General features: G+C 40.8%; 1 protein-coding gene across 3 annotated transcripts in view; it reads left to right on the top strand.

Moving 5' to 3' along the window:
* The window catches only part of LOC126848447 (synaptogenesis protein syg-2-like), a 266,232-nt gene that overhangs the window by 155,022 nt on the left and 88,606 nt on the right, over positions 1-22,604 (top strand). The gene's annotated exons all lie outside the window — the stretch shown is intronic.

Consider the following 22,604-nt stretch of genomic DNA (forward strand, 5'->3'; position numbering starts at 1 on the left):
GGAAGTTTCGTAAAACTTGCCGGCAATAAAGGCACCATTCCTTTGGCTCGCCAATGGCTTCGGCATCGCGACGGTTCGTTCTCAAGTCGTTGTTACGTTGTCAGTGTGGATGTGTCGTCGTCAACGACTATAATAACAGTACCGGAGAACGAGAAGAAACATCATTGAAAGTAACGAGTCCTTAAGCAGTTTCCTAATCGCGCAACTTTTCTGCGCTACGGGAACACGCAACAAGCCTCTCGAAAGTCTTCTGCCTCCGAAGCCGGTTATTAAAATCGAACGTAGCAGCTGAAAATGATCGATACGGTAGTCGGTGAGAGTAAAAAAAAACAAAATCATTCCTACGAAGAGTACCCTCGGAGAATCGCGAGTACGGAACTTTCCAAGTGTATCGATAATGATTTCGCCAACTCGCGGGACCGATGACGTAGCGAAAGTTACACAGTTCGTGTTTCAGAGTATGTACTAGAGTAGCAAGTATAGCAAAGTCACGTGTCGCATCGCATTCGAGGAACGTGCGCGAGTGACTTCTGGCACGTCTCCATAATTGATTCCCCTCTTGAAATCAGCGCGCGCGACATGAGGACTCATTACCTTTATCTCGCTCCGAGAGCGAGAAGTTTTCTCCCGTTACTTTCGCGCGAAAGTACTTCGTCCGTGACTACGTCCGTCGTAAAACGTAGTTTGCACTTCCGTGGCGGCAAGTCCGTTCGCGCGAAGCGTGAAGTTATGTAAACGCATTTTCGCACGTTCGTTTTCGGAATGCGCATCGCGAGATGGTAGTATGGTGGACCATACGTTGTGATCAAGCCGACGAGCGGGAACGATGGTGTCTCTTGCGAGGCCACGCGCAGAAAATGGGTTATTTTAGCCGCGTATTTGCGGATTTTCTCCCTTTTTCTTTTTATTCTTTTACACAACCTTCTTGTCACAAGCACACACCAGTCTAAGCTTCCCTTGACTAAACGTAATCAAGTAAAAATTCGAAATGATACTAAAATGCGGATACTGTTATAGATTTTTTTTTTAATTTTTATTTTTAAATCGAAAAATATTTTGCTAATACAATAAACAATAAATCTAATAATGGATAAAAAAAATATAAAATTATAAAATAAATAAAAAAAAAAAAAAAACATTTTCTTCTTTATTGCATGCTTAATTTTTTAAATTTTCTTTATTTTCGAACATTTAATTATTCCAATATTAGCACGCGTTCCAATATTATAAACGCTAAATGAAGAATCAGTGATTCGCGAATCAAGTTTGGAGCTAATTTCGAAATAGCTCCGGGATAAACTATTTTTTGGTCTGCCATCCTCTATCGAGTTTAGAAACACAGCTACAACTTTTCTATTGAATTTCAACGCTACGCTGTCAGTTTCAAGACTATTATTATTATCATCTTGTCGGATATTTCGTTTGTTCTCGTTTGTCGAAATAAAATCGACGCTACGAACTCTCCGACGCGACCGAGCTTATTAAAGTGTCAATCTCGTTGGCTAGTAATAGCTCGTTTCCAACCGCGAGAATACCCGCATTACGTCGAAAAATAAAACTAGGCGATCAAAAGACGAAAGACGTCCATCACGATTACGTCAGGTATCCAGTGTCTGTAGATGAAACCTTGACAATCGGTCGGTATCTCCGTATTTCAAAAGTCCATATAATTTGAAGAGATCTGGAAAAGCTATGTGGTGAGCGCAATGGAAAAGGAACGCGGGTTGCACGTTGGAACGCGAAGAGCAACGGTTGAAAAAGGGATAGAGAGGACGGAAGAGGAGAGAAAGATTGTCCGAGGTAGAATAAAAGCGAGCGCGGGTGCTGAGAGAAAACACGTGGGATTTCTCGAGGCATGTCGGTCGGTGGCGAATCGAGCAAGTTTCCCCCGAGTTGGCTTCCCCGACCAGCCAGCGACGAAAGACGGCTGCTGGGTGACGGGGTGAGTCCGCTGAAAGTTGGGAGAATTTCTCGCGTTCTCGCGACTCCAGCCTATGTATCCTGAGCTTTCCGCTTGTCTTTGCCCTTCGGGGGAGCGCGTGAACTCCGGACGTCGAGATTCTAGCGCGTGTCGGTGAAGCCATATCCCGGACCTCGTCTGATTTTTCTCACGATGTGTGAAACGTTACACACATAGATATACGGAGAATTTCGCGCGGAGAGAGAGGGAGAGAGAGAGAGAGAATAAAAAAAGTTATCCGCACGCTCGAGGGTGGTGATATTATCGGATGATACGATTGTTCAGATATCGCGGGCGCGATATAATGGAAAATAACAATGCTCTTAGCGGCTGCACATTCGTATAACGTGCTACTCGGAACGCGAAAGTGGTTTGCGCGCGGCTTATCTCTTCGCCGAGGAAATGACACAAATCTTCGTTTTCGCGATACGCTGTTTTATCGTGCGCGAGCAGACATAGCAGGAACCACCTTGGACGTCTTGAAAGATATGAGAAACGGAATGCAACGGAATGCAGTGTCAGATGAGGCGCTTCGCGTTGTCCTCTTAAAAATGTAAGAGATTTACGTAATATACTATAGGCGAAAGAAAAATGTTCTTTTCGAGTGAAAGAGTATGTGTATCCCAGCAGAGTATATCTTAAACATCTCGAGAAGTGCTCTCGGAACCTCTTGATTTCGGGAACTGAATATGCCGTTGAAAACGGGACGGTAATTTGCGACGGCAATTCACCCCAAGATATGTCGCGCGCGCGCGCGCGCGAAATTCGCCGTAATTAACGCGAGATTCATACGCGGCCGAGTATCGTCGCGCGGCGTAAAAGCCCTCGTTATCCCCCGTCGACGACGATTCCCGTCACGTTCAGACTACGTCACTGGCGCACCGAGCCAGCCGAGAATGTAAGACAGCGGTCGTGTTTTCGCGCGGATTCGCGCCTCGTCGAATTTTGCGCGGATTCCAGGACGCGCGGCAGACACAAAGATACCCTTCCGCTGCGTTCTCCCTCTCCCTCACCCCTCCCTTTTCCCCCTTTCCGCGTTTCCTTCACGCCGGTCCCGGGATGCGTTAAAATTCACTCCCGGGTATAGCAGGGGCAACCTCACCGCCCCGGGGCGTCGCTTCCTTCCATTATGCATTCCTTTACTATTGTTGTTACGTTGCGCATCGCGTCGCGCAGAGTAGAGTCGAGTGCTTCAGGTAATTTCAATGAATTACAGCAACGCTTTGGTATTGTACCGGCACCATCGGTACACTTCCGCGGCGCGCCCGTGTATATATACCAGGTTTCCAGGTGGCGGAATATGTCCCAGGGCGATTTCGGGACGACGCGAGACGCTCCCTCTAGTCTCAGATATTACGCGGATCTACTTGTCAAGCATTAGCGTGTCTCAACTACTGAAGTTTCGTTGGTTAAAGAGATTCGGAAGAGCGCAGAAATGCGGCTAGATCCGTGTTAATAGGTGAAAATTGCTGCAGGTGTTATAGTATCATGCATCCTCTCTCCTTACCCTTTAAAATCGCGTCTAATAACTCGTATGTAAATATATTCTTTTCTATAACATATTTCTTTTCTATAACATTTATTTGGACTTAAAAAATCATGCAATAGAATATTTCTGCGACTCAAATTGCATTAGCACAAGGAATGATTTCTTTCTGAACTTTTTTTTTTTTTTATTAAATTGTGTGTTTTATTATGTATTTAATTACGTTTACTCTTTTTCTCCTTTTTTCTCGCGATATTACGTGTTAATCTTGTTTACGCGATTAAATAGTTTCTCGAAAATTTCGAGAATACACGAGAGAGTAAAAGGAAAAGATAGACGGAGAATTCTCTTATGATAGAATATAAAGCTTATTTTTTTTGGCGTATGGCTTGAATATTTTTCAGAAAAAAAAAAAGAAACTGAAGAATCCTTCTTTCCTCTCTCTCTCTTTTCCTTTCTCTAAAACTGCAAAAATCCATTCAAAAAGAAAAAAAAAAAAGAAAAAAAAACAAATCTACGCAGAAAAGATTAAATTTTTATTTGTACTATTCTGCTGATGGGTGCATACATTACTGTTTCGTTCCGCCGCAAAAGATTTTAATTACGAGAATAAAATTAATTAATTACACACGTGTATACGAATAATTTCAGAAAGGCGCGACCGCGGCATATCCCGCGTCAGCTTACCTTAAATATCACGATTCTTTTCTCTCGTTTTCTACCGCTGTTTAAATATAATCACAGACGCCATTTGTATCGGGGAAATACTTTGAACGTCTGTGAACGCGCGATTTGTTACTATAATATTATTCAGGAACATTATGGAGTGCGCTGTTAATTATTTTGTGCTATCACGCGCGGTGATCACAGGAGTATTAGGAAGGTTTTCTTCGTTACTGCGCACGTTCAATGCTGTTCAACATTTAATTTTCTAAATGGAACAGACATCTCCGCGCTTATCGCCTGCGCTTTACTTCACGTTCCGTTATACTTTTTGTATACGCCGCTTTCTTCGGGCATAATTGAACGCCGATAATTAGTTTTCAGAATTGTTCGAAGGAAATGCTGCGAAGGAAAAGCGCGCCGGGTTAAATGTGGTGTTGATCCTTCGAATAATTCCCTCGCGTCAAATAAAACTCAGTTGTGAACTGCAGTTTGCATTTGATTTAAGTATACATTATCAATTATCTCGGAGGAGATTTTTCGCGTTTGTTCTGCAACTTGACTAGAGCACTACTCATTACTTTATAAGATAAAAACGCGATTGTTTCTTCGCGAAAAGCGGCACGTTATCGTTTGCTGTAGCGGAATGCATCACGTAACACAGTTCGCTGGGGCTTTTGTGTTTCGACTGCGGTGCACGAGACTTCGATATCGAATGCATCTTTTTTTTTTTTTTTTTAGCTGCTTTACATAGCGGATGCATGCGAACGATATTGCTTTCCAAGGATTGAAATTAGCCCCCGAATGACACAGATGTCATTGAGAATGCATCATCGATGAATCAAGGCCAGCACAAGCCCGGACCGGTACGTGATAAAAAGGAAAAAAACGATGTGTTTCGCATTCATCGAATCAGCATAGAGCAACGCCGGTAAAACGTTGAAAAACTAAATCTGCCCTTTTATGCGCATACCGAATTCTATTATTTTAAAAGCACACTCGCTCTCGTATTTTACGGCAGCTCGATCGGCAGAGAGAGGACCAAGAGAGAATATATAAATTACTCCAATGTAATTAATTAACGCCAACCAGCATGATCGCGCGCATCCCGAGTCGAGTTATTCTCTACAGACGCAGGTCTTTTGAGTTCGTCGTGATGTAGTTCCGTTGAAATACGCGCGCGCGTTAATTTCTATCATCTAGTCGCCGGCATACACATTTTTAACTTTTGTACTTTTATAAGGGGTGAATTTAAATTGAATCTCTGTTTGGCGGAAATTAAAAAGAGAACAGATTTGTCAAAAAATAATTTCCGATAATTTAATTGGAATTCTTTTTCTCGCTAGGCAAGTCAAGAAAGAACTTATCGTTAATTGATTATAGCAACGGGAACAGAGAAGGACAGACTTCGAGGAAACTGCGAGACATTAATTAAATACAAAGAAGTCCAACAATAAGGAAACGGATGCAAACGCGGATGTGACGCGGTAAATTTATGATCGAGTTGAAGCTTACCAAGCTATCTCTTTACAGAACAGCGTGAGTCCCCTAGGAAGATATCACTATTTTAACAAAGTTTTAATCGGCTTATATCGATGGGCTTGTAAAGCTTGCTTCGCATAGCCTATTACTTGTTGTTATTCAGACGTACTACGTGAGATTTTTAATCGACATGAGAAATAAGCGATGCCAAGTTTCGCCTGTCACGCTTTCAAACTTTCGAAGAAATGGTCTATAATCTTCGAAGCTCTGACTCTATTTTTTTCTCTTCGCTGTCATTAAAACTTTAAGGTCTGCGGAGATTGGCCGGTGTAATTAAAGCACACTTGCCAGCGATGTTCATTAAAGGGGGAGTTAAAGTGCATTTCATCAAAAGTTGGTGAATGTCTCGCGCGCGGTGACCCTCTCTCTTTGTATACACTTTAACCTTTCACTCGCGAGTTATCACGTAAGTAAGGGAAGCGTTGTATACATTGTTGTGTATAAAAGCTCTTTCATGATTCTCCGCGATGTTTGATAGAATTACGTCACTCACCTCGATAATTGCTTTTGCAGAATGGTCTATACTGGACTGCAAACGAGACTATTTATTAAACCCGTTGTTCTGTCAACATATGTGTATTTAAATCATTTTTCTTTTTTTCTCTTTTTTAATGCGACATTTTTTCAGATATTGTACCAAACATTTTTCATCTTATAAGGTTTCAGAAAAATATATTTAATAATTCAATATATTTTAATTAATTGTCAAACTTTATCTCAAATTTTATAGTAAAGAAATAAAAATAATATTTACACAAAATTCTTTCCTCATTAAGCAAGCAAAGTTTTTAATTTGTCCACTGTAATGAGCAGCATGTAAAAAGCTTAAATATATATTTTTTTTTTCTATCGTTTACTTCCTCGTTACAATTCTATGTATATTCCATTACGATTAATTCCATTTAACGTTTCATATATTCGAGCCGCGTTCACGATACGTACTGGAAAATATTTATTTTACCGCACTGGCTTAAAAAGATAACGCAAAGTGTGTGCCACTTAATGTATGAATATTTCTGGCATTGCCCGATGCAATGAAGATTTAATCCAGATGCAAATGCATGTCCACACTGAAATGCGAATATGCATTTGCATTGCAAGTTCTACTTAATGATCTTTAATTTACATTTGCCCGTTTTTCACGTCATAAAATCTATACACTTGCACTGCACGTATTAAAAGAGATTATCTCTTTTGAAAATATCTTTAAAAACAAAACGCGCGCAAGCCAACTCGCCACTAGACGAAGACTCCATCGCGAGTTTTTTTATTATCAAACAATAGAGGCAATTGTGAAAATAAATAATTCAATCAGCCTTTTTTCTTCAGGCATAAGAGAGACCAAAGGATTACGTATGTTGATGCAATTGACATTATATTTATAATAGAATAAAATCCAAAGTTTTCTAGTAATCCGAACGTGATTCGAAATTCCTTAACCGTTAAATGGTTCGCAATTGATTTCTAAATAAATTGTCCGTAAAATTGAACGCGGCCATAATGGCCGATTATATATTTCGGACTTATCTGCGGTAATTATAAGTACGCGAGTTCCATTCACCGTCTTGACAAACGCTCCTGACCCGGAATATATTCGCGGCATTTCCGGCACGTGCGCTACGTACCGGGATTTATGCTCGTCGTCCATTTGCCTGCCAGATTTAAGTTCTGACTCGCGTGTCCCGGGGATCAGATGCCCGGCAGGTCGGATATCACCGGTAAAGAACGGCCCCCGGATGCTGAGAGCCAAATCGCGCTCGGGGAAATTACGCGATCCGTCGTCCTCCCGGCCAGCATTTTGGGCCCGCGCCGCACAGGAAATAGTTGTTAGAACGGCCATTTCCTGTGTGTTGCGCGGAGAAAAATTAAGCGATCTCCGAGCGGAGGGATAGAATCTTCTCCGTCGTCGGTTAAAATTCTCGGCACAGTCTAACGCTCGATTTATTTCAATGCTCCTGTCGGAAGCTTTAATAGAAAGCTCGCTTCGCGATCTTAATGGGTTTTCTTTGTGCGTCCGATTGCTCTCGTCGCTCGCGCGTACCAGCGCGAATAATTCCGCATAAAACGCAGACGACGACGACGACTATGCGAACGCTTCCTTCTCGGGAAATACGCGACGACGTCGAAGCTCTCTGTGAAATTGTCGTGAACGGAGCGATTCTCTTCGGAAATCGGTAACTCGAGAGAAAAGTACATACTTATCTCTTCACGTATATACGCCGCGGGTTGTCGAAATTATCATAGCAAATATTAGTTGATGTTTAAATGTATACAGAAAAAAAGATATCAAAATCGAGATGTAGCATTTTGTTGAACAAAACAATGTTCCTTCAAAGCGTATCAAATTTAAGAAATTCATCTCAAAATCGAGATAACCATGAAATAGTATAAAATTATAATTAAAAGTATGATAGAAAAAAAAAGAAATTTTGAAATCTATGTTTTTTCAAATAATATAATATTATTTGAAAAAAATATTAACGCTAGATTGTGCCCGAAAAAAAAAAGAAAAAATGGAAGAGTTTTTAATCAATAATAAAATGTAATTATTTAATTGGTATTATGGTACTTTTCACCTACTATTGGGGAAATTAATTGCTGTTGAAATACGTTGTATTATTTTTATTTGAGATACATTAAAGATATCTAAAATAATAAGAAAAGAAATGTAAAAATACTATCCGAGGATTAGAATATAAATGAATCACGAAAGCGACTTTTCGTATTGCAGCGTTCATGTTTAGAAAAAGTTTATGAAACAATACATCGAGATGAAGAAATATAATTAACGAGAGTATCCGCAAAGTTTAAAACCAATTATCTAATGCATCGTGTAATAATGCCGGGTATAGAGCGATAAAGTAATAATAACGACCAAATGGAGAACAATGCAAGAGAGGCAAAAGTTTGCGCTTTCGTCGTAAATTTTTAACCAGGCCGGAGAGATTTCGTTCCGCGTTTTCATACGCAAGTAAAAGTTGCGTTTACACGGCATTTTCCCGTTTCCTCTCTCCTCCCACCTCCGGCCCCTCATTCTCTTTTTTACTCTCTCTTTCCGCAATCTGCGCCCGGATTGGAAATGAGCGGGCTAAGCGACGCGTCGCCGAGGGGAGCGTAAAACACATCGGCATTAAACATGTAGGACGAGCGATGACGCTAAATCTTCCTCAGACGTTATACGACTTAAACCACCACCATTGCTTGCCATCATCCTCCTCCGCTCGAATCCCGCACCCTCTTCCCCCGACGTCGATTTCTCGGTTTAGTCGCAACGTGCCGCACTTACCGTGGCATTCTACCCCATCTCGTCGTCCTTGCTACACCTCCAGCTACCCCTCCGCACCCCTCCTCCCCTTCTCTTCATCCCAGCCCTCCCTCGACACTCTTTTCTCGCCGTTCTCAACCGTTCGACGATCCTCTCGAGATTTACTGCCTACCGTCGCCCGATCCTTGTTCTCCTTTCCCGCATACCGCGCGAATCTTCCCACCCTCTGTCTCGCCCCTTTCACATCCTTCCTCCTCCTCTTCCGCGGACGCGTCGCAATTCCAAACCTGCCAATTTTGATTTATACCTACACCAGCGCCGGTGTACGTACGCCGGTTACGACCTTATACTAGTCGCCGTTAGACGAATCGCGACTCTTCCGGACCCCGTCCATCTTTCCTAATACGTCGCCGTTTTCTTGTGTCCCGAGAGTCTCCGTTACTTCGTGCTCGATGGCGCGCGACGACGCGCGCTAGATTCGCGCGCCCCATGAAATTCCTCCAGGGGTCTGGTGGAGAAAGACGGCGATATTAACCCCGGGACCACAAGATCACGGCAACGGACCGACGATACACAGCGGCGTCTCGAATCCTTGGCCATCCAACGAAATTACATACAAACGGACCGCTCGCTCTGATTTATCGTTTTTCCGTTCCTTGAAGCCGCGAGATAACGCATCGGTTTATTCTATATCGATGGTAGAGAAACCCGAATTTACGCGCCAGATTTATTGCCTCGGAAAGAGGAAGTGATTTTTGTATAAGAGTAAGCGCACGACAAAGGGCGGCGTAAAATATACATTCCATGTGAAAGACACAATGTGAAATACATAAATTAAAGATAAAAAGTAATGGGAAAATCATGAGCGCGGGTGTACGGCGAGTAGAGGAAACGAGCACTGTCGGCGAATTATGTGACACGTTGCAGCGACATTATTGTCACTGTGTTGCCCTTCGCACGCGCGGCTCTCGTCATATTTCACGTCGCTTTTAACGTTGTAAAACGCAAATCACGCGTTAACCGCTTTCGCGCGACGGGATGCAAGTTGCGTTGATAAAAGTGGCGATACGCGCCACGTATTAATTCCACGTATCTCATCTCTCGCCCGTTACAGCATTAACATTATTATCCTCGTCTGCAAGTTCCTTCCTTCCTTCCTTGCAAGGTGACGGCTGGCGGGGCGTCGGAAGAAGTTTACGGGCACGGGGAAGCTCTAATTCGCGGCAATAATTCCGCCCGCCTTAACCGCCGACGCCTGAATGCGGTTTAACAGGATGTATAAGCGTCTCTTAGCCCTATTTGCGCCGCGGAAGGATTAAGATTAAAGACGCTGAGGGGGTTATACGTCGGCAACGTCGACCGAGAAAAGACGTTTAACAGATAGGACATCCGACGCGCCCCCGTTTACCTCGAAGGTGAGGATGCATTCTCTCCTGAGATATCGATCTTCTCGCGTGCGCTCGTGCTTTAGTAGATGTCTCCGAATTAGCAGAAAGCAAATACATCCAGCAGTTCTACTTCCCGTGAATTTCGGCGTCGATTTTCATTAGCGAAATTATCAAGGAATTAATGATATTAGAATCGCGCGAAGCTTAAAATTTAGAAACAAAAATAGGCGGATCGTTTTGGTTTAAGTTAACGAATTTCGAAATCGTCTTCAGCAACGATCGTAGATTAATTTTATCAATTTAACCGGAGAGCTTTCTCTCCGAGAGCAGCCCCGAGAACAAAGGTCGATCAATAGACGACGTTGGATTATCTCGTCGATCGTACACGTACAATCTAATTTTCGTAACGAACGCCTCGGGTAATAAACCTTCTGTAGTGTAAGCTGTTCTTGCGGATATTCGGCCGTGCTAGCCGGCCGCGCTGACCTCCCGATCGATGATCAATAACCTCCAGTAGGTGCGGGCCGTCCGACCTCACGTGTACATCCAGCGTATCACGCGGCCATAACTTGCGCGCGGTAATTGCTTCGCTAGAGACGATTGTCGTCGTTATGGTAATATTCCTGTCGGACGGACATGTGCTCCAATCATCCCCTCGTGCGCCTAACTCCTCCAAACGTATAATCGCTCGTACTAATGGCAATCGACGAAGCTGCCAATTACTTACCAATACTCCTCCGTATCGCGCTTCATCATTCGTTTTTCAGCTGCGTTTTAAAATGCCCGAAATTTTAAGCCTCGGGCCCGTCTTCGACGAGAAAAGAGATGCTTCGGTAGGGATCTTCAATATGCGCGCCTCTATATCGATCGTAAACACAGTTTTTTTTTTTTCGGTATGATAATAGAGGATATCTTCTTCGTCCGCTCAGAATGTATCATCATCCGTAATGGCGTGTGGTTACAAGACGCATAATCCTTTTAGCTGAGATTCTCATCGAATAGAATAATCTCTATTCTATAACACGCGTTACACCTGTTCAATCATCATTTATATATAATGACCAGGAGGAAAGAAAATATTAACCGATTAAAACCAGTAAATAGATTGAAAATGAGTACCCAATGAAGACATTCAAAGCTCTTTGGCTTCTTAAGCCAACGATAGAAAAAATATATATCTTTATTTATATAAAGATTTATTTTAAATTATATATATAAAATAATTCTTAGATATACAGTCGTTCTGAAAGCAATTTTATTGCTGCATTGCGGTCCGAATTTGCACTTTAATTATCGAAAATGTTATTTTCTGAGAGTAACTTTCCAGAGTTTTAAGAGTTCTTGTCACGTGCGCGCGAGCTTGCGCTCATAATTACATTACCTCTTGTGTTTTATGTTTTATATATGTATATATATATATATACACACACACACACACAGAAAGAGAGTGAATCAAAGGTGTTACAGGCTAACATTTCTGAAACTGAACGATATATGAAAATCTTTATTTTCTAGCTTCCAATAAGAATTTCATATCTCGTTCAGTTTCGGAAATATTAGCCTATAAGACGTTTAGTGATTTGCCCTGCATTTATATGCTGTATTATATTCCAGGGATAAAACATTCATTCAACTATTCCATTTGACGAGAAACACGATGCATTCATCGACGAAACCAAAGCTTTCCAAAGTTGGTGTGCCCGACCTCAGAAAGTTTGTCGAGTAGAATAGCACTGTAATTCAACTAACAATTATTCGTGGTCTATCCCTTAAGCTAATTCCTCAATACGCGCACAGGCACTGCGACACGAATTAACCCAGCTGCTAATTACCTAGGTGATCTGTTCGCGAAACATGTCACCGCGTATACTAGAAATTTCGTGTTACGTGGAACGCAAATACCTATGTAAGAAATAATGCTATATTTCTCTATTCAAATATGTACTAATTCAATAATACACTTTAAGATAAAAGATGTATATAAATGTCTTTATGTATCGCGATTAACATTTGTGTCCAAAGATTTTATATTTAAGATTTTTATCGTCGATCTTTATAAATTTTAAAAATGAAAAAATTTTGACGAAACGTAATTTGAAAATCGAAAGATCACGCGGAAAAAAAAGATAATAAATTTAAAGATTTAGGTGGTAAAAAGAGATTATTTTTTTGTGAGAGAGAAAGCAAGCTCCAGATGGTACATATCCGTTGGCAAGACCTCTTGAGTGAAACCTCACCGTGCTCACTTCGCATTAACGAGAATGCGTAGTAATCTTTGCGAGCTCTCTGGCGGTATAGGTTTATGGCGTAGTATACAGCACCATAATTCTAGTATGGATGATCCAGTGGAGGGACTGGGACGGGTTAACAAGTTGATTCCACCGGGGAGAAGTGACATTATCAGTCACAAATTATAGCATGTGGTTGAAACCGAACTTGTCACCCCTCGCGGATTCGGGGAAGCCTTCGTTGTTCCCCCGCCTTCGTTTAACTGACGTTGATGTATGCGCGGCTAAGTGCGCTCGATTGCGACACACGTGAGATTGCGCGATTTATAATTTGCCCCGCGAGCGATATATTTTATCCTATTTGTTCCGCGTAGCGGCGGGAAATGTCGACAAATGTTTTGCGTCGCGTTCTTCGTAAAACAAATGTGCAAGTGATAACACATATATAAACATAAATAATAAGTGTCTAATAATAAATACGCAATAATAAATTTAAATTAAATTAAAATTTTTTTCTTCTTACAATTAATACATTACAGAATTAAAAATATTCTCTCTCTCTCTCTCTCTTTCTCTCTTTCTTTTAAATTTAAAAATAAACTATTACTTTTATCGTACACACAAATAGAAAAGGCATTATTATAATACATATATGTATAAATTTTTTATAATGATTATTGCCCAAAATAAAAATTCTATTAATTTACGTGTATAGTTCGTGTGTCATTAAATTAGTACAAAAGCTGACGTTTGCGATTGTACATAAGTCAACAAACTTGCGGTCTTATCGTCTATATAATCTTCGTGGAGTATCAAATCGCAGGCGCTCTTATCGCTGGGACATAATTCATGTTTCAAGAGGTTAAACGAAATCTACATATCGAACGCGCCATAGCCAGTTAAAGTCAATTGCGGAAATTTACATATCATCGGAGACTGAAGATTTAACTGACCTCGTTGCAAGAAATCGACTTGAATTTTCCGCCGCTACGTTGTTCGTCAATGACGGTTTCCTTGAAGCTTCACTATTTTTGGCGAGTTGTAGAAATAAACTTCAAACGTGCAATGAGGAAATCTTTCTCTTTATATTAACGTTGAAAAGAACAGAAAATGTGCGAGGGAAAATATAAAACAAAAGGAACAAAGGTAAATGAGAACATATACGTATATTGGGCAAGCTCTTCTTACAGCGGAAGAGGTGAATCGAGAAAAATGCACGCTTTTCACACGCCACATCTTCACACACGAAATATTCGTGCGCGAGTAATGTTGCTGAAAATGTACAATATTTTGTGACATTTCCGTCTGCTAATTCGTTTATGATTTAAATCATTATTTATTATGTAACTAATTATTCTTAAGGCAGAATGACACGATTTAACGAACTAAATTTTCTTTAATATTATGGCATCTTATTTTAACGTGGTATGATCTACGCCATAATTAAAATATTGTTGAGGAAACTCTCTGACGGAGAGATTCTGAAAGGCGCGTGTACCTATAACAGTTCCTTCGCGTCTTGAGTTGAGACGCGTAAGACGCCTCCGCTGAATGAACGGAAAAAGGGCGAGCTATGTAAAAGGAAAGCGTCTCGTCAAAAGAAAGACCGGCTTTTCTAAGAGAGCAACGGAAATGGAACGCCTACTACACCCATTATAATGTCGAATCCAGGAGCAGCAGGTTATCGCAGGTATCTGTCTGAAAAAGACGGGAGAACTGTCTAACCGGATTGTTACGCGGATAGAACTAAAGGGGAACAGAGGGAAAAGCGTCGAGTTTTAAAGCCGCCATTTTTATCCGCGCGCGAACATCCTTGTATATATCTTCAAAGATGTTTCTCAACGCCTTCCTCTCGCGGCATTATCGAGTTTCTTCTCGCGGATACGCGATCGCAGTGATACGATTCTGAAACTTTGATATCCGTGATTTTCACGGTTACGGAATCGACGACGACGAGCGGAGCCGCGACTTTTGACGAAACAAATACGATTATCAGGCGGAAATAATAATAATGGACGCGATCGCGATTTGGGAGACGCGTAATATTCTGGCGACCGATTATTTGTCATTCGACTGAAGAGTTATCGCTGTTCCCTATTAACCTTTGGCGTATAAAAAGGAATTATACTAATAAATTATCGTATTATTAGCAGCATCTTGAATTAAAATTACCATGGAGTGACGTAACCGTTTGTCTATTTACTTTTCATTTGGCTTTAATTTGAAGATTCTAGAAGGACGTACGCAAAAAAAAGGGAGCTTCAAACGTGCCAATTATATCCAAAAGATTATTTGTCATACCGTAATAAATGTACAGAGAAAATATTATAATTAGAATATAATTTTTGTAATTGTAAAACATACTAATATATAATAAGAGAAATTATATGATTATTATATTATGTATTATAATTTACAAAGGAGTAATGTTATTAGCCAAATATTTCAATGTACAAACAGTGCATAATCATTAAGAAACATAAAAATAAATGTATAATTTACTATTTTTATAATAATAAATATCTTAACGTCGTTAAATTCTAGCTTTACAATAAATGTTGTAAAAGAGAATGTATTTTTATTTTTCATGTAATTTGTACTGTAAAATTCCATGTGTATGATAACTTTATTTTACTATTTTTCTTCTTTCATAGGTTGAATAATATGACTGCACACGCACACACACACACACACGCACACATATATATATAACTTTGCAGGATTTTATCGCCGTTTTATTACGCGATCGCAAATTCATACTTGTGATTTAAGCTATTGGCTTTAATGTTTTTCGCTTTGCGGTATTCGCGGTCTTTTCATTCAATCGTATCGGCGCGTTATACAAGTACACGATGCCCTTTTCCTCTCGCGCACAATCTCGTTCGTTTGCGAATCCTTATACCGGGGATACATTGGAATTTTACTATCCGCAGGCGATTCGAGAAGAAACAAAGACGCGGCTGGAGGGTGAAAGTACATTCGCGATGTATCGCCTCGATATAATGGCCGTTGGTGCCTTCAGAGCACTCTCTTTCAACCGCTAGAAAGCTCCTCTCCTTTGTGTCATCGTGCGCTGAAGAACGGCACACTCCATCCTTCCCCATCCGTGACTCCTTTTCCCCGTCGACCTGGAGGCAAATTTGTGAGCTTAACTCAAACGGAAGCCTGCCTCTTTAGATCATTTCAACGCGTTCCTATGTTTTCGCTTCACCTAAGGTACGGTCGAAAAGCTAGTACCTCTCCTTTCGCCTTTGCTTGCCTCGGCATCCGTTTTCTCCCTTTTCCTATTTAGATGGCGGTGACTCAAGTCAGGCATAACCATTCCAATTTTGTTCCCCGCGTCAAGAAATCTTGCATTAAGGAATCGCTACTGGAATACAACTCGTTGGAATTGTAATTGATATTTCGCGAAAGAAATTACTGAATAGAGACAAATACAATTTCTTGATGACATCAAGCATGAGCGATGGAATAATCAAGATAATTGTATGAAATTCTGAATGAGAGCACCTTCGCGCGTGAGATGATTTATGACTCTACATATTTTCTTCGAATAAATCTTGAGAAGTTTAATTGATCATCCTTCTCTCTTTATCGAGGTTAACGAATTGCATTATTATAATAATGCTTTTTATTAATACGTATGAAAACGTATCCTTAAGCATAATGTATTACCTCGAAAACGATAAATTACTCGATTTGGAGGAAAAAATGATTACCGGCGTAAAGTGCACAAGTTAGAGGTAAGAATAATACTCTCTTATGATGATTTATGAATGCTCGCAGTTGTAATTGATCGCGAGAATTGCGGTAATCGCGCGCGACGATGAGCGGCGATCCGCGTTCTTCCGTTAAAGAACCGGGAATTTCCACTGTGAACGCAAACAGACGAAATCTGTACTTTCGTCGTGTAATTTGGGATTTACGACCCTTGGCGGATAGCCAGCACGGAGTAAGGCATCCGGTTACACCGGTGTTGGTTCGACCAGCGTGGCCTGCGAGTTTGTTCCAACCCCTTCATCCTCCTCCTCTCCGATGTGACGCACCCTTTCTTTTTCCGTCTCCGCGTGCCACCTGCGGCACAGGGATACGAAATTATCGGAGTATCAGGTCGAGTCGAGCTTTTGCGGTCGCTCCTTTAATTTCACCCCGTCGACCGCTTTTTTTTACGAAGCCCGTAACACCGAGTTCGCCGCATCATCCCCATTTCGCGTACTTTTGCGACTAATCATTCCCGCATTCTTTTTTCACCGGAGTCCTTCTCCGCACGTTTTGCTCGATATTATAGTACTTGCTGAGGAAAAATGTAAGCGCCGCGGCGACATTTCAGTTACGGCATGAAAGATGCGATTAAGCCGACGGAGGAAGACTTATGACTTTTCTTGTCAGTATCTCGCGCGCGGCGGCGATGCGTCCGCTCGTGATAAATGATCACGGCACGCGAACCGTCTGGGTATATGGAAACGGCGCTTCTTTCCTGATCGATTCAATGTTTATTCCGTGTCTTGTTCTTTCTATCGCGCCACCAACTGTGCGACGGACTCGCAACAAAGTGCCGGCGAAATTGCCGTTCGTCGCGAATATCGTTCCCGTGTCGCGAGCAGACACTCGCCGCTTTGTCGATCTAATTCGATCTCGACGACGAAAGTCCCACGATGCACTTCTTGATACGCTTTCTCAGCCGTCACTTCATCCGAGAGCGCGTGTTTGCGTCGCTGCGCCAAAGGATAAGGCGCTTCGATCCCGTTTCCTCAGCGTAACGTATAGCGCGGATCTCGGTGATCGAAGAGGAGAAGGAAAGGATTCGAAATCGAAGATCGAGACATCAGTCGGGACGAGGGAGGAGCACGGAAAACAATGGGTGATCTTATTCGGGCAGCGTGGCAGTGCATACCCGCGCGGCAAACTATGTGCACCCTCTGGCGATGCCCACCCTACCCCATGATCTTCCGCGAGCGTATCTTCAGAAAGTCAATAGGTTTCCCTCTAGACGAAACCGCAGGAGGAATCGATCAACGTTCCACCCACTCTCTGTCTACGGCGAGAGTCTCTTCCATCGGTTCGTTGTTCCAAGCACAAGGCGCCACCCTCCATCGTATTCCCGCTCCCACTTCCCTCACCCCATCTTCTTCCGCTTCTCCCGCATCCCTTTTTCCCTCCCCCTGGGACGGGATACTCTACAATCGACGTTGCCTCAATGGATGAGTAGACACGAGTCTCTTTCGAAGAACGTTGTACGTACGACGTGGGATCTTGTTCTCAAGACCCATCAAGGATCTATTCCGACATTCTCAGATTGCAACTGAGGAGTAGTACGATAATCTCAGATAACGGGAGATCTTCGTCTCTTTCTTTCCTTGAAAAATAATTAAATTGTGAAAGCGAGATATGCAAGATATTCGAATATAAACTTTGAATATATTTGTATATTTTTTCTTACTAATGTAAGAAACACACACGGTCAGTTGGTGTGTCGTCTATCAGATTTCGTTCGAAAGATAATTATTAAACTCGTTAACAAATGTGGAGAGGCGCTAAATTGTGAGATGTCCGTGGATAACTAAGCGCTCTTGTAAAACTTCTCGCGACGGCGCGATCGATTTAGCACTATCGCGCCGCGAGCTTTATCCAATATACGGCAATCTAAAAATAAAACACGGCGGACGATATCGGAGCGTCCGGGGAGAGGGAAAAAGATGGACAGGAAAAAAGATATAGCGGAACGATGAATGGATAAGACGAACGCTGAATTTCTCTATCTGCCTGTAGCGCTCTCGATGAAAGCTCTCTATATATAAGAGTCGATCGAGTCGATTCCTCTTTTTTCCTTTCACCATCCTCCTCCTCCTCCTCCCCTCCACCCCTTCCGAATCCTTTTGATTTTTCATCCCGAACGATCTCTTTTCCACCAGCCTTTCCTCACCTACCTATCTATGGACCCTTGACGGACCTGTCCAGCTCCACGAAGGCACTTCAACTCCAATTTCACCCTATTCCTCGGCCGTGAATGAGAAAGCGCGAATACCTCGCTGACGTCTGACAGGATCCTAGAACGAATCCAGCCATCCGTTAGAAACTTAATCAAAACTACCTAGACTTTGGATGCAGTTTGAGCATGCCTGATGTGATGAATGTCGCGGTAGTTTTCACGTCGTTCTCGTAATTAGCAATCCGTTATGCCGACCTATACGCACCATTAAAACTCTCGCGCGCGTATGTATGTAAGTATGTGTGTGCGAGCGCGGGCGCAGAAACTTTCCTGAATTTACGGGGTGACATTTTTATGCGCTCGATAAGCCGGACGTACGTCGGCAAAACATATTCGCGAGCACGAGCGTATAATTGCAGTTTACGCGGATTCAAACTTTGAAACTTCGCCAGCGAGCGTATTTATTGCAGTTTAATATTTTATCATGTGTGTATGTATGTGTGCATTCTCTTCTCTCATGTCTCTCGTTCTATCTCGAATGCAGTATTTCCAATTCCGAACGTTTTGCATTTTTCGCAGACCATCACCGATCGAAAACAGCTGCCAAATACTCGGAGAGTTGCGGTCACCTTATCCTGTACTCTCGAGGAGGCTTTCGGAATATATAACTTCCGGAGGTCATTTAACGATCGCCGCCTCATGCATGGCTTTCCATACGAGCTTTGATCATCGTTTGCGAGGTTATTGCGGTGACTCGGCACGTATTACCGTCTATCGGGAGCGCATCTTGTATTCGCGGTGCTTTCCTCGCTTTCGTTATGTCATAAAGCTATAGATATAGATCGGGCTTGAAGAAGGAACGCGGCGCTGTATGTAAACAACGCCTTGGGATATTTATATTTCATGCAAAAATGGGAAGCTACGGAAAGTACAAATAGGATGTACAACATGTAAAGATAAACACTTTATGGCACACTTATTATTACTTTAGACAGAGCTACAAAATTTTTGAAATAATAAAAAAGAGGTATGATTTTTTGTAACATATGTATGGTGCGCTTGGTTATCGATAAAATTAATACGTGACTAAGAATTTTGATGCTTTCATATCACGATGCGGAAGGAAATGTGACTGAAGACTCGGTCCGCGACAACATCCCACGGATCGCTAAATTTGGTTACCAATCGAGATATCCAACACCGCAATTTCCTGCTCTTTCTGCCTTTTCGACCACTCTGTACGTAAATAGACGGAAACGCTTCCATTGCGGCGAATGTTACGAGATGCGCTCGAGAGGGGCATAGGTCGAGATGTAAAGGGAAGGGATGTAGAATAAACACACGGAATGCGTTTGCCGGATAGTAATTTCATTCCAGCCTGGATGCGGCAGCGATGATGTCGCAACGCAAGTTGCGGCGATGATGTCGCAACGCAATGCAAGCACGGTCCTCTGTTTGTTAGAATCATCTTCTCAAGCTTCTCTCTTCCCTCTCTCTCTGGCTTCAGGCTTGGCCTTTTCCTGTCTTCGCGCGCGTATGAACACACAGTCGTCCTAACAATCCTCTTTTATAAACAAATTAAACAGCCTGAGCATGGCTATTTGGCACAAATAATGCTTATGCCAAAAAAGGAAAAGAGAGAGAGAGAGAGAGAGGGAAAAAAAAGATTTTGCTCTTTTGTATCGCGCTTCGATTTTGCGCAAATTAAAAGATGCAATTTCCCTGCGCCTAAATGCAAATCGTGCATTAATATCTGGATATAATGCATTTTATAGCCCCACAATTTTTATATTGTCCTCGATTCTTCATAAAATGCACTTGCGTAATGATTCCTCTACTCGAAAAGCACGCTGGATATGAGAGAAGAAGAAGCGAAGCTCAAAAGATATGATAAAAAAAGTCCGAGTACGAATATCTGAGGACCGATGCCTGACTTTTTTTTTTACGGCAAGAAAATTTGCATCATGAGTTGCCGGAACAGTTCGCACAGCAGCGAGAGGAATAACAAGACTAGTTTTCTTTCATTTTGGTTTCTTCTTTTTAAGACTTTAACGCAAGTAGCGTTCAGATCGATTTATTCAGCCGTCATTTTTATACTGTGACAAAATGTAAAAGGAGGAAATGAGATAAAACGAGTCGAAATACTCTATAATACAAAGTTAATAAAAATAACTTATATAACTATGGATTTGACATTTCTACGCGAATGATATGCTCAACATATTTTCTTTCTTCAAAAAATTATATTTGCTTATAATCTATATATATATATATATATATATATATATATATATATATATATATATATGAGAATAAAATTGAGAGTATCATCAAGATTCTTATACACTAAATCCCTCGATTTTTTTATTTTTTACCGAATAATACATATTTCTTTTCCTTCTCTTGCACTTGAAAAAAGAAGGTAGAGTATGATAAAAAGATCAGCAGCCCCTAAGGAATGAGGCAGCAAGTATTTTAAGTAAATGAAGAGAAGAATAAGAGAGATGCGATAAAAAGAGATGCGCACGGAACAGTACGCGAACGAGAATATATGGAAATGATGTTATTTCCGGAAATCCTCGAAGTAGTTTGCTCGAAATCGTGAGAGAAGAATGATTTCTCCCAATGGCGCTGAGTGGTTCCAATTTTCGCATTGCTTTTATATAGAATGTATCTGAAATCGAGCAAGCGAGAAAACGGTAATCTCTCGTATAATAACGTGTAGAATTAAATGTTTTATGTGTCAAGCTTTGCTTTCGGAATTAATTGTTATTGAAAATTGGAGAATTTATATAACACATTTATGTTTTTCTTTGTAAGTTTGAATTATCTATAATAGACTTGTGTTATATATTATTGAATTCATCTTGATAATGCCGATTTTATATCATGTATAAAAAAATAAGATCTTATTGAAAGAAAAATAAAAATGATCTCAATATCATATAACTTTTTTGATGACTTGAATTACTTTAAATTGTTTGAAGTTGAATATTGTATTTTATATATATATATATATATATATATATATATATATATTAATATATATAATCTATATGATATACATACATTGTATATATTAATATATTAACTGTCATCGAGATGAATTCCATGATATTTAATATAAAATTGTTAGAGACTATTCAAGAAATGAAAATATATTAATTCCAAAATTATTTTTTTTTTTTAACTAATTTGTCTTAAAAAAATAATTTTTGTATAAAAAAAAATTATTTTACACTTGATTTATTTTTGCACAAGAAATCATTCCATTCTCGATTGCACATATTTTCGACCGCATTCTATATTACATCGCGAAAAACGAACTACAGGGAAAAGATAGAACTACGCTAATGAAACGAGAAGGGGAAAGATGGATAGAAACAATATTATATAAAATTCCATACTGCCCCTTGAAAGGGAAATTACGTAGAAGCGAGGTTATTGTTTCCAGCGGGTGCAGTCTTCCACCGCATGACGAGAATTCTTGACCGGATAGAGGGACACCCTTGGCGCGCATATATTAGAATTCGCCAGCGACGGACCACGTGCCCAAAATATCCCCGAACACCATAAATCGATCCAATATCGATAACATGCGAATCGCCAAAATTTCATCTTACAAGAAGCAGATAACCATGTAAGAGATCAATCTATTTTTTGTCACGTTATGTTTCATATAAACATTTTTTGCCTAGAAATTTGTAAATTATTTCTCACCGGAAGATTCCACTTTTTTCTATATTTTAATATTTTTGAAATAGCGATTGAATCACGGAACTTATCTCCAAAGTATGGTGAATATATCGAGATATGTACATAAAAATATTTTGACATTTGAGATATTAAAATGATTTTTCGATCATCTTGTTAAGACATTAATTAAAGACATCGCGTCACGAATCTTTCCAAAATAAAGGAACATTCCATAAATAAGTAATAAACTAAACAATTTGATTTGCTTACAAGCGGAAGCGAGAATATTCTAATGTAATAACGTGTTATTTTAGACTTCTATTTTCGTTAACAACGTTCCAAACTGTCGTTTCCTTTGTGCAACGAAGTCTGATGCGATTTATTTTTTTAACAAAGCACATTGTGTTGCTAAAGAATGCAACACAATAGGCGATAGAAGCAACACGA

Source organism: Cataglyphis hispanica, chromosome 3 (genome assembly GCF_021464435.1).
Source record: "Cataglyphis hispanica isolate Lineage 1 chromosome 3, ULB_Chis1_1.0, whole genome shotgun sequence".
Classification (NCBI taxonomy): domain Eukaryota; kingdom Metazoa; phylum Arthropoda; class Insecta; order Hymenoptera; family Formicidae; genus Cataglyphis; species Cataglyphis hispanica.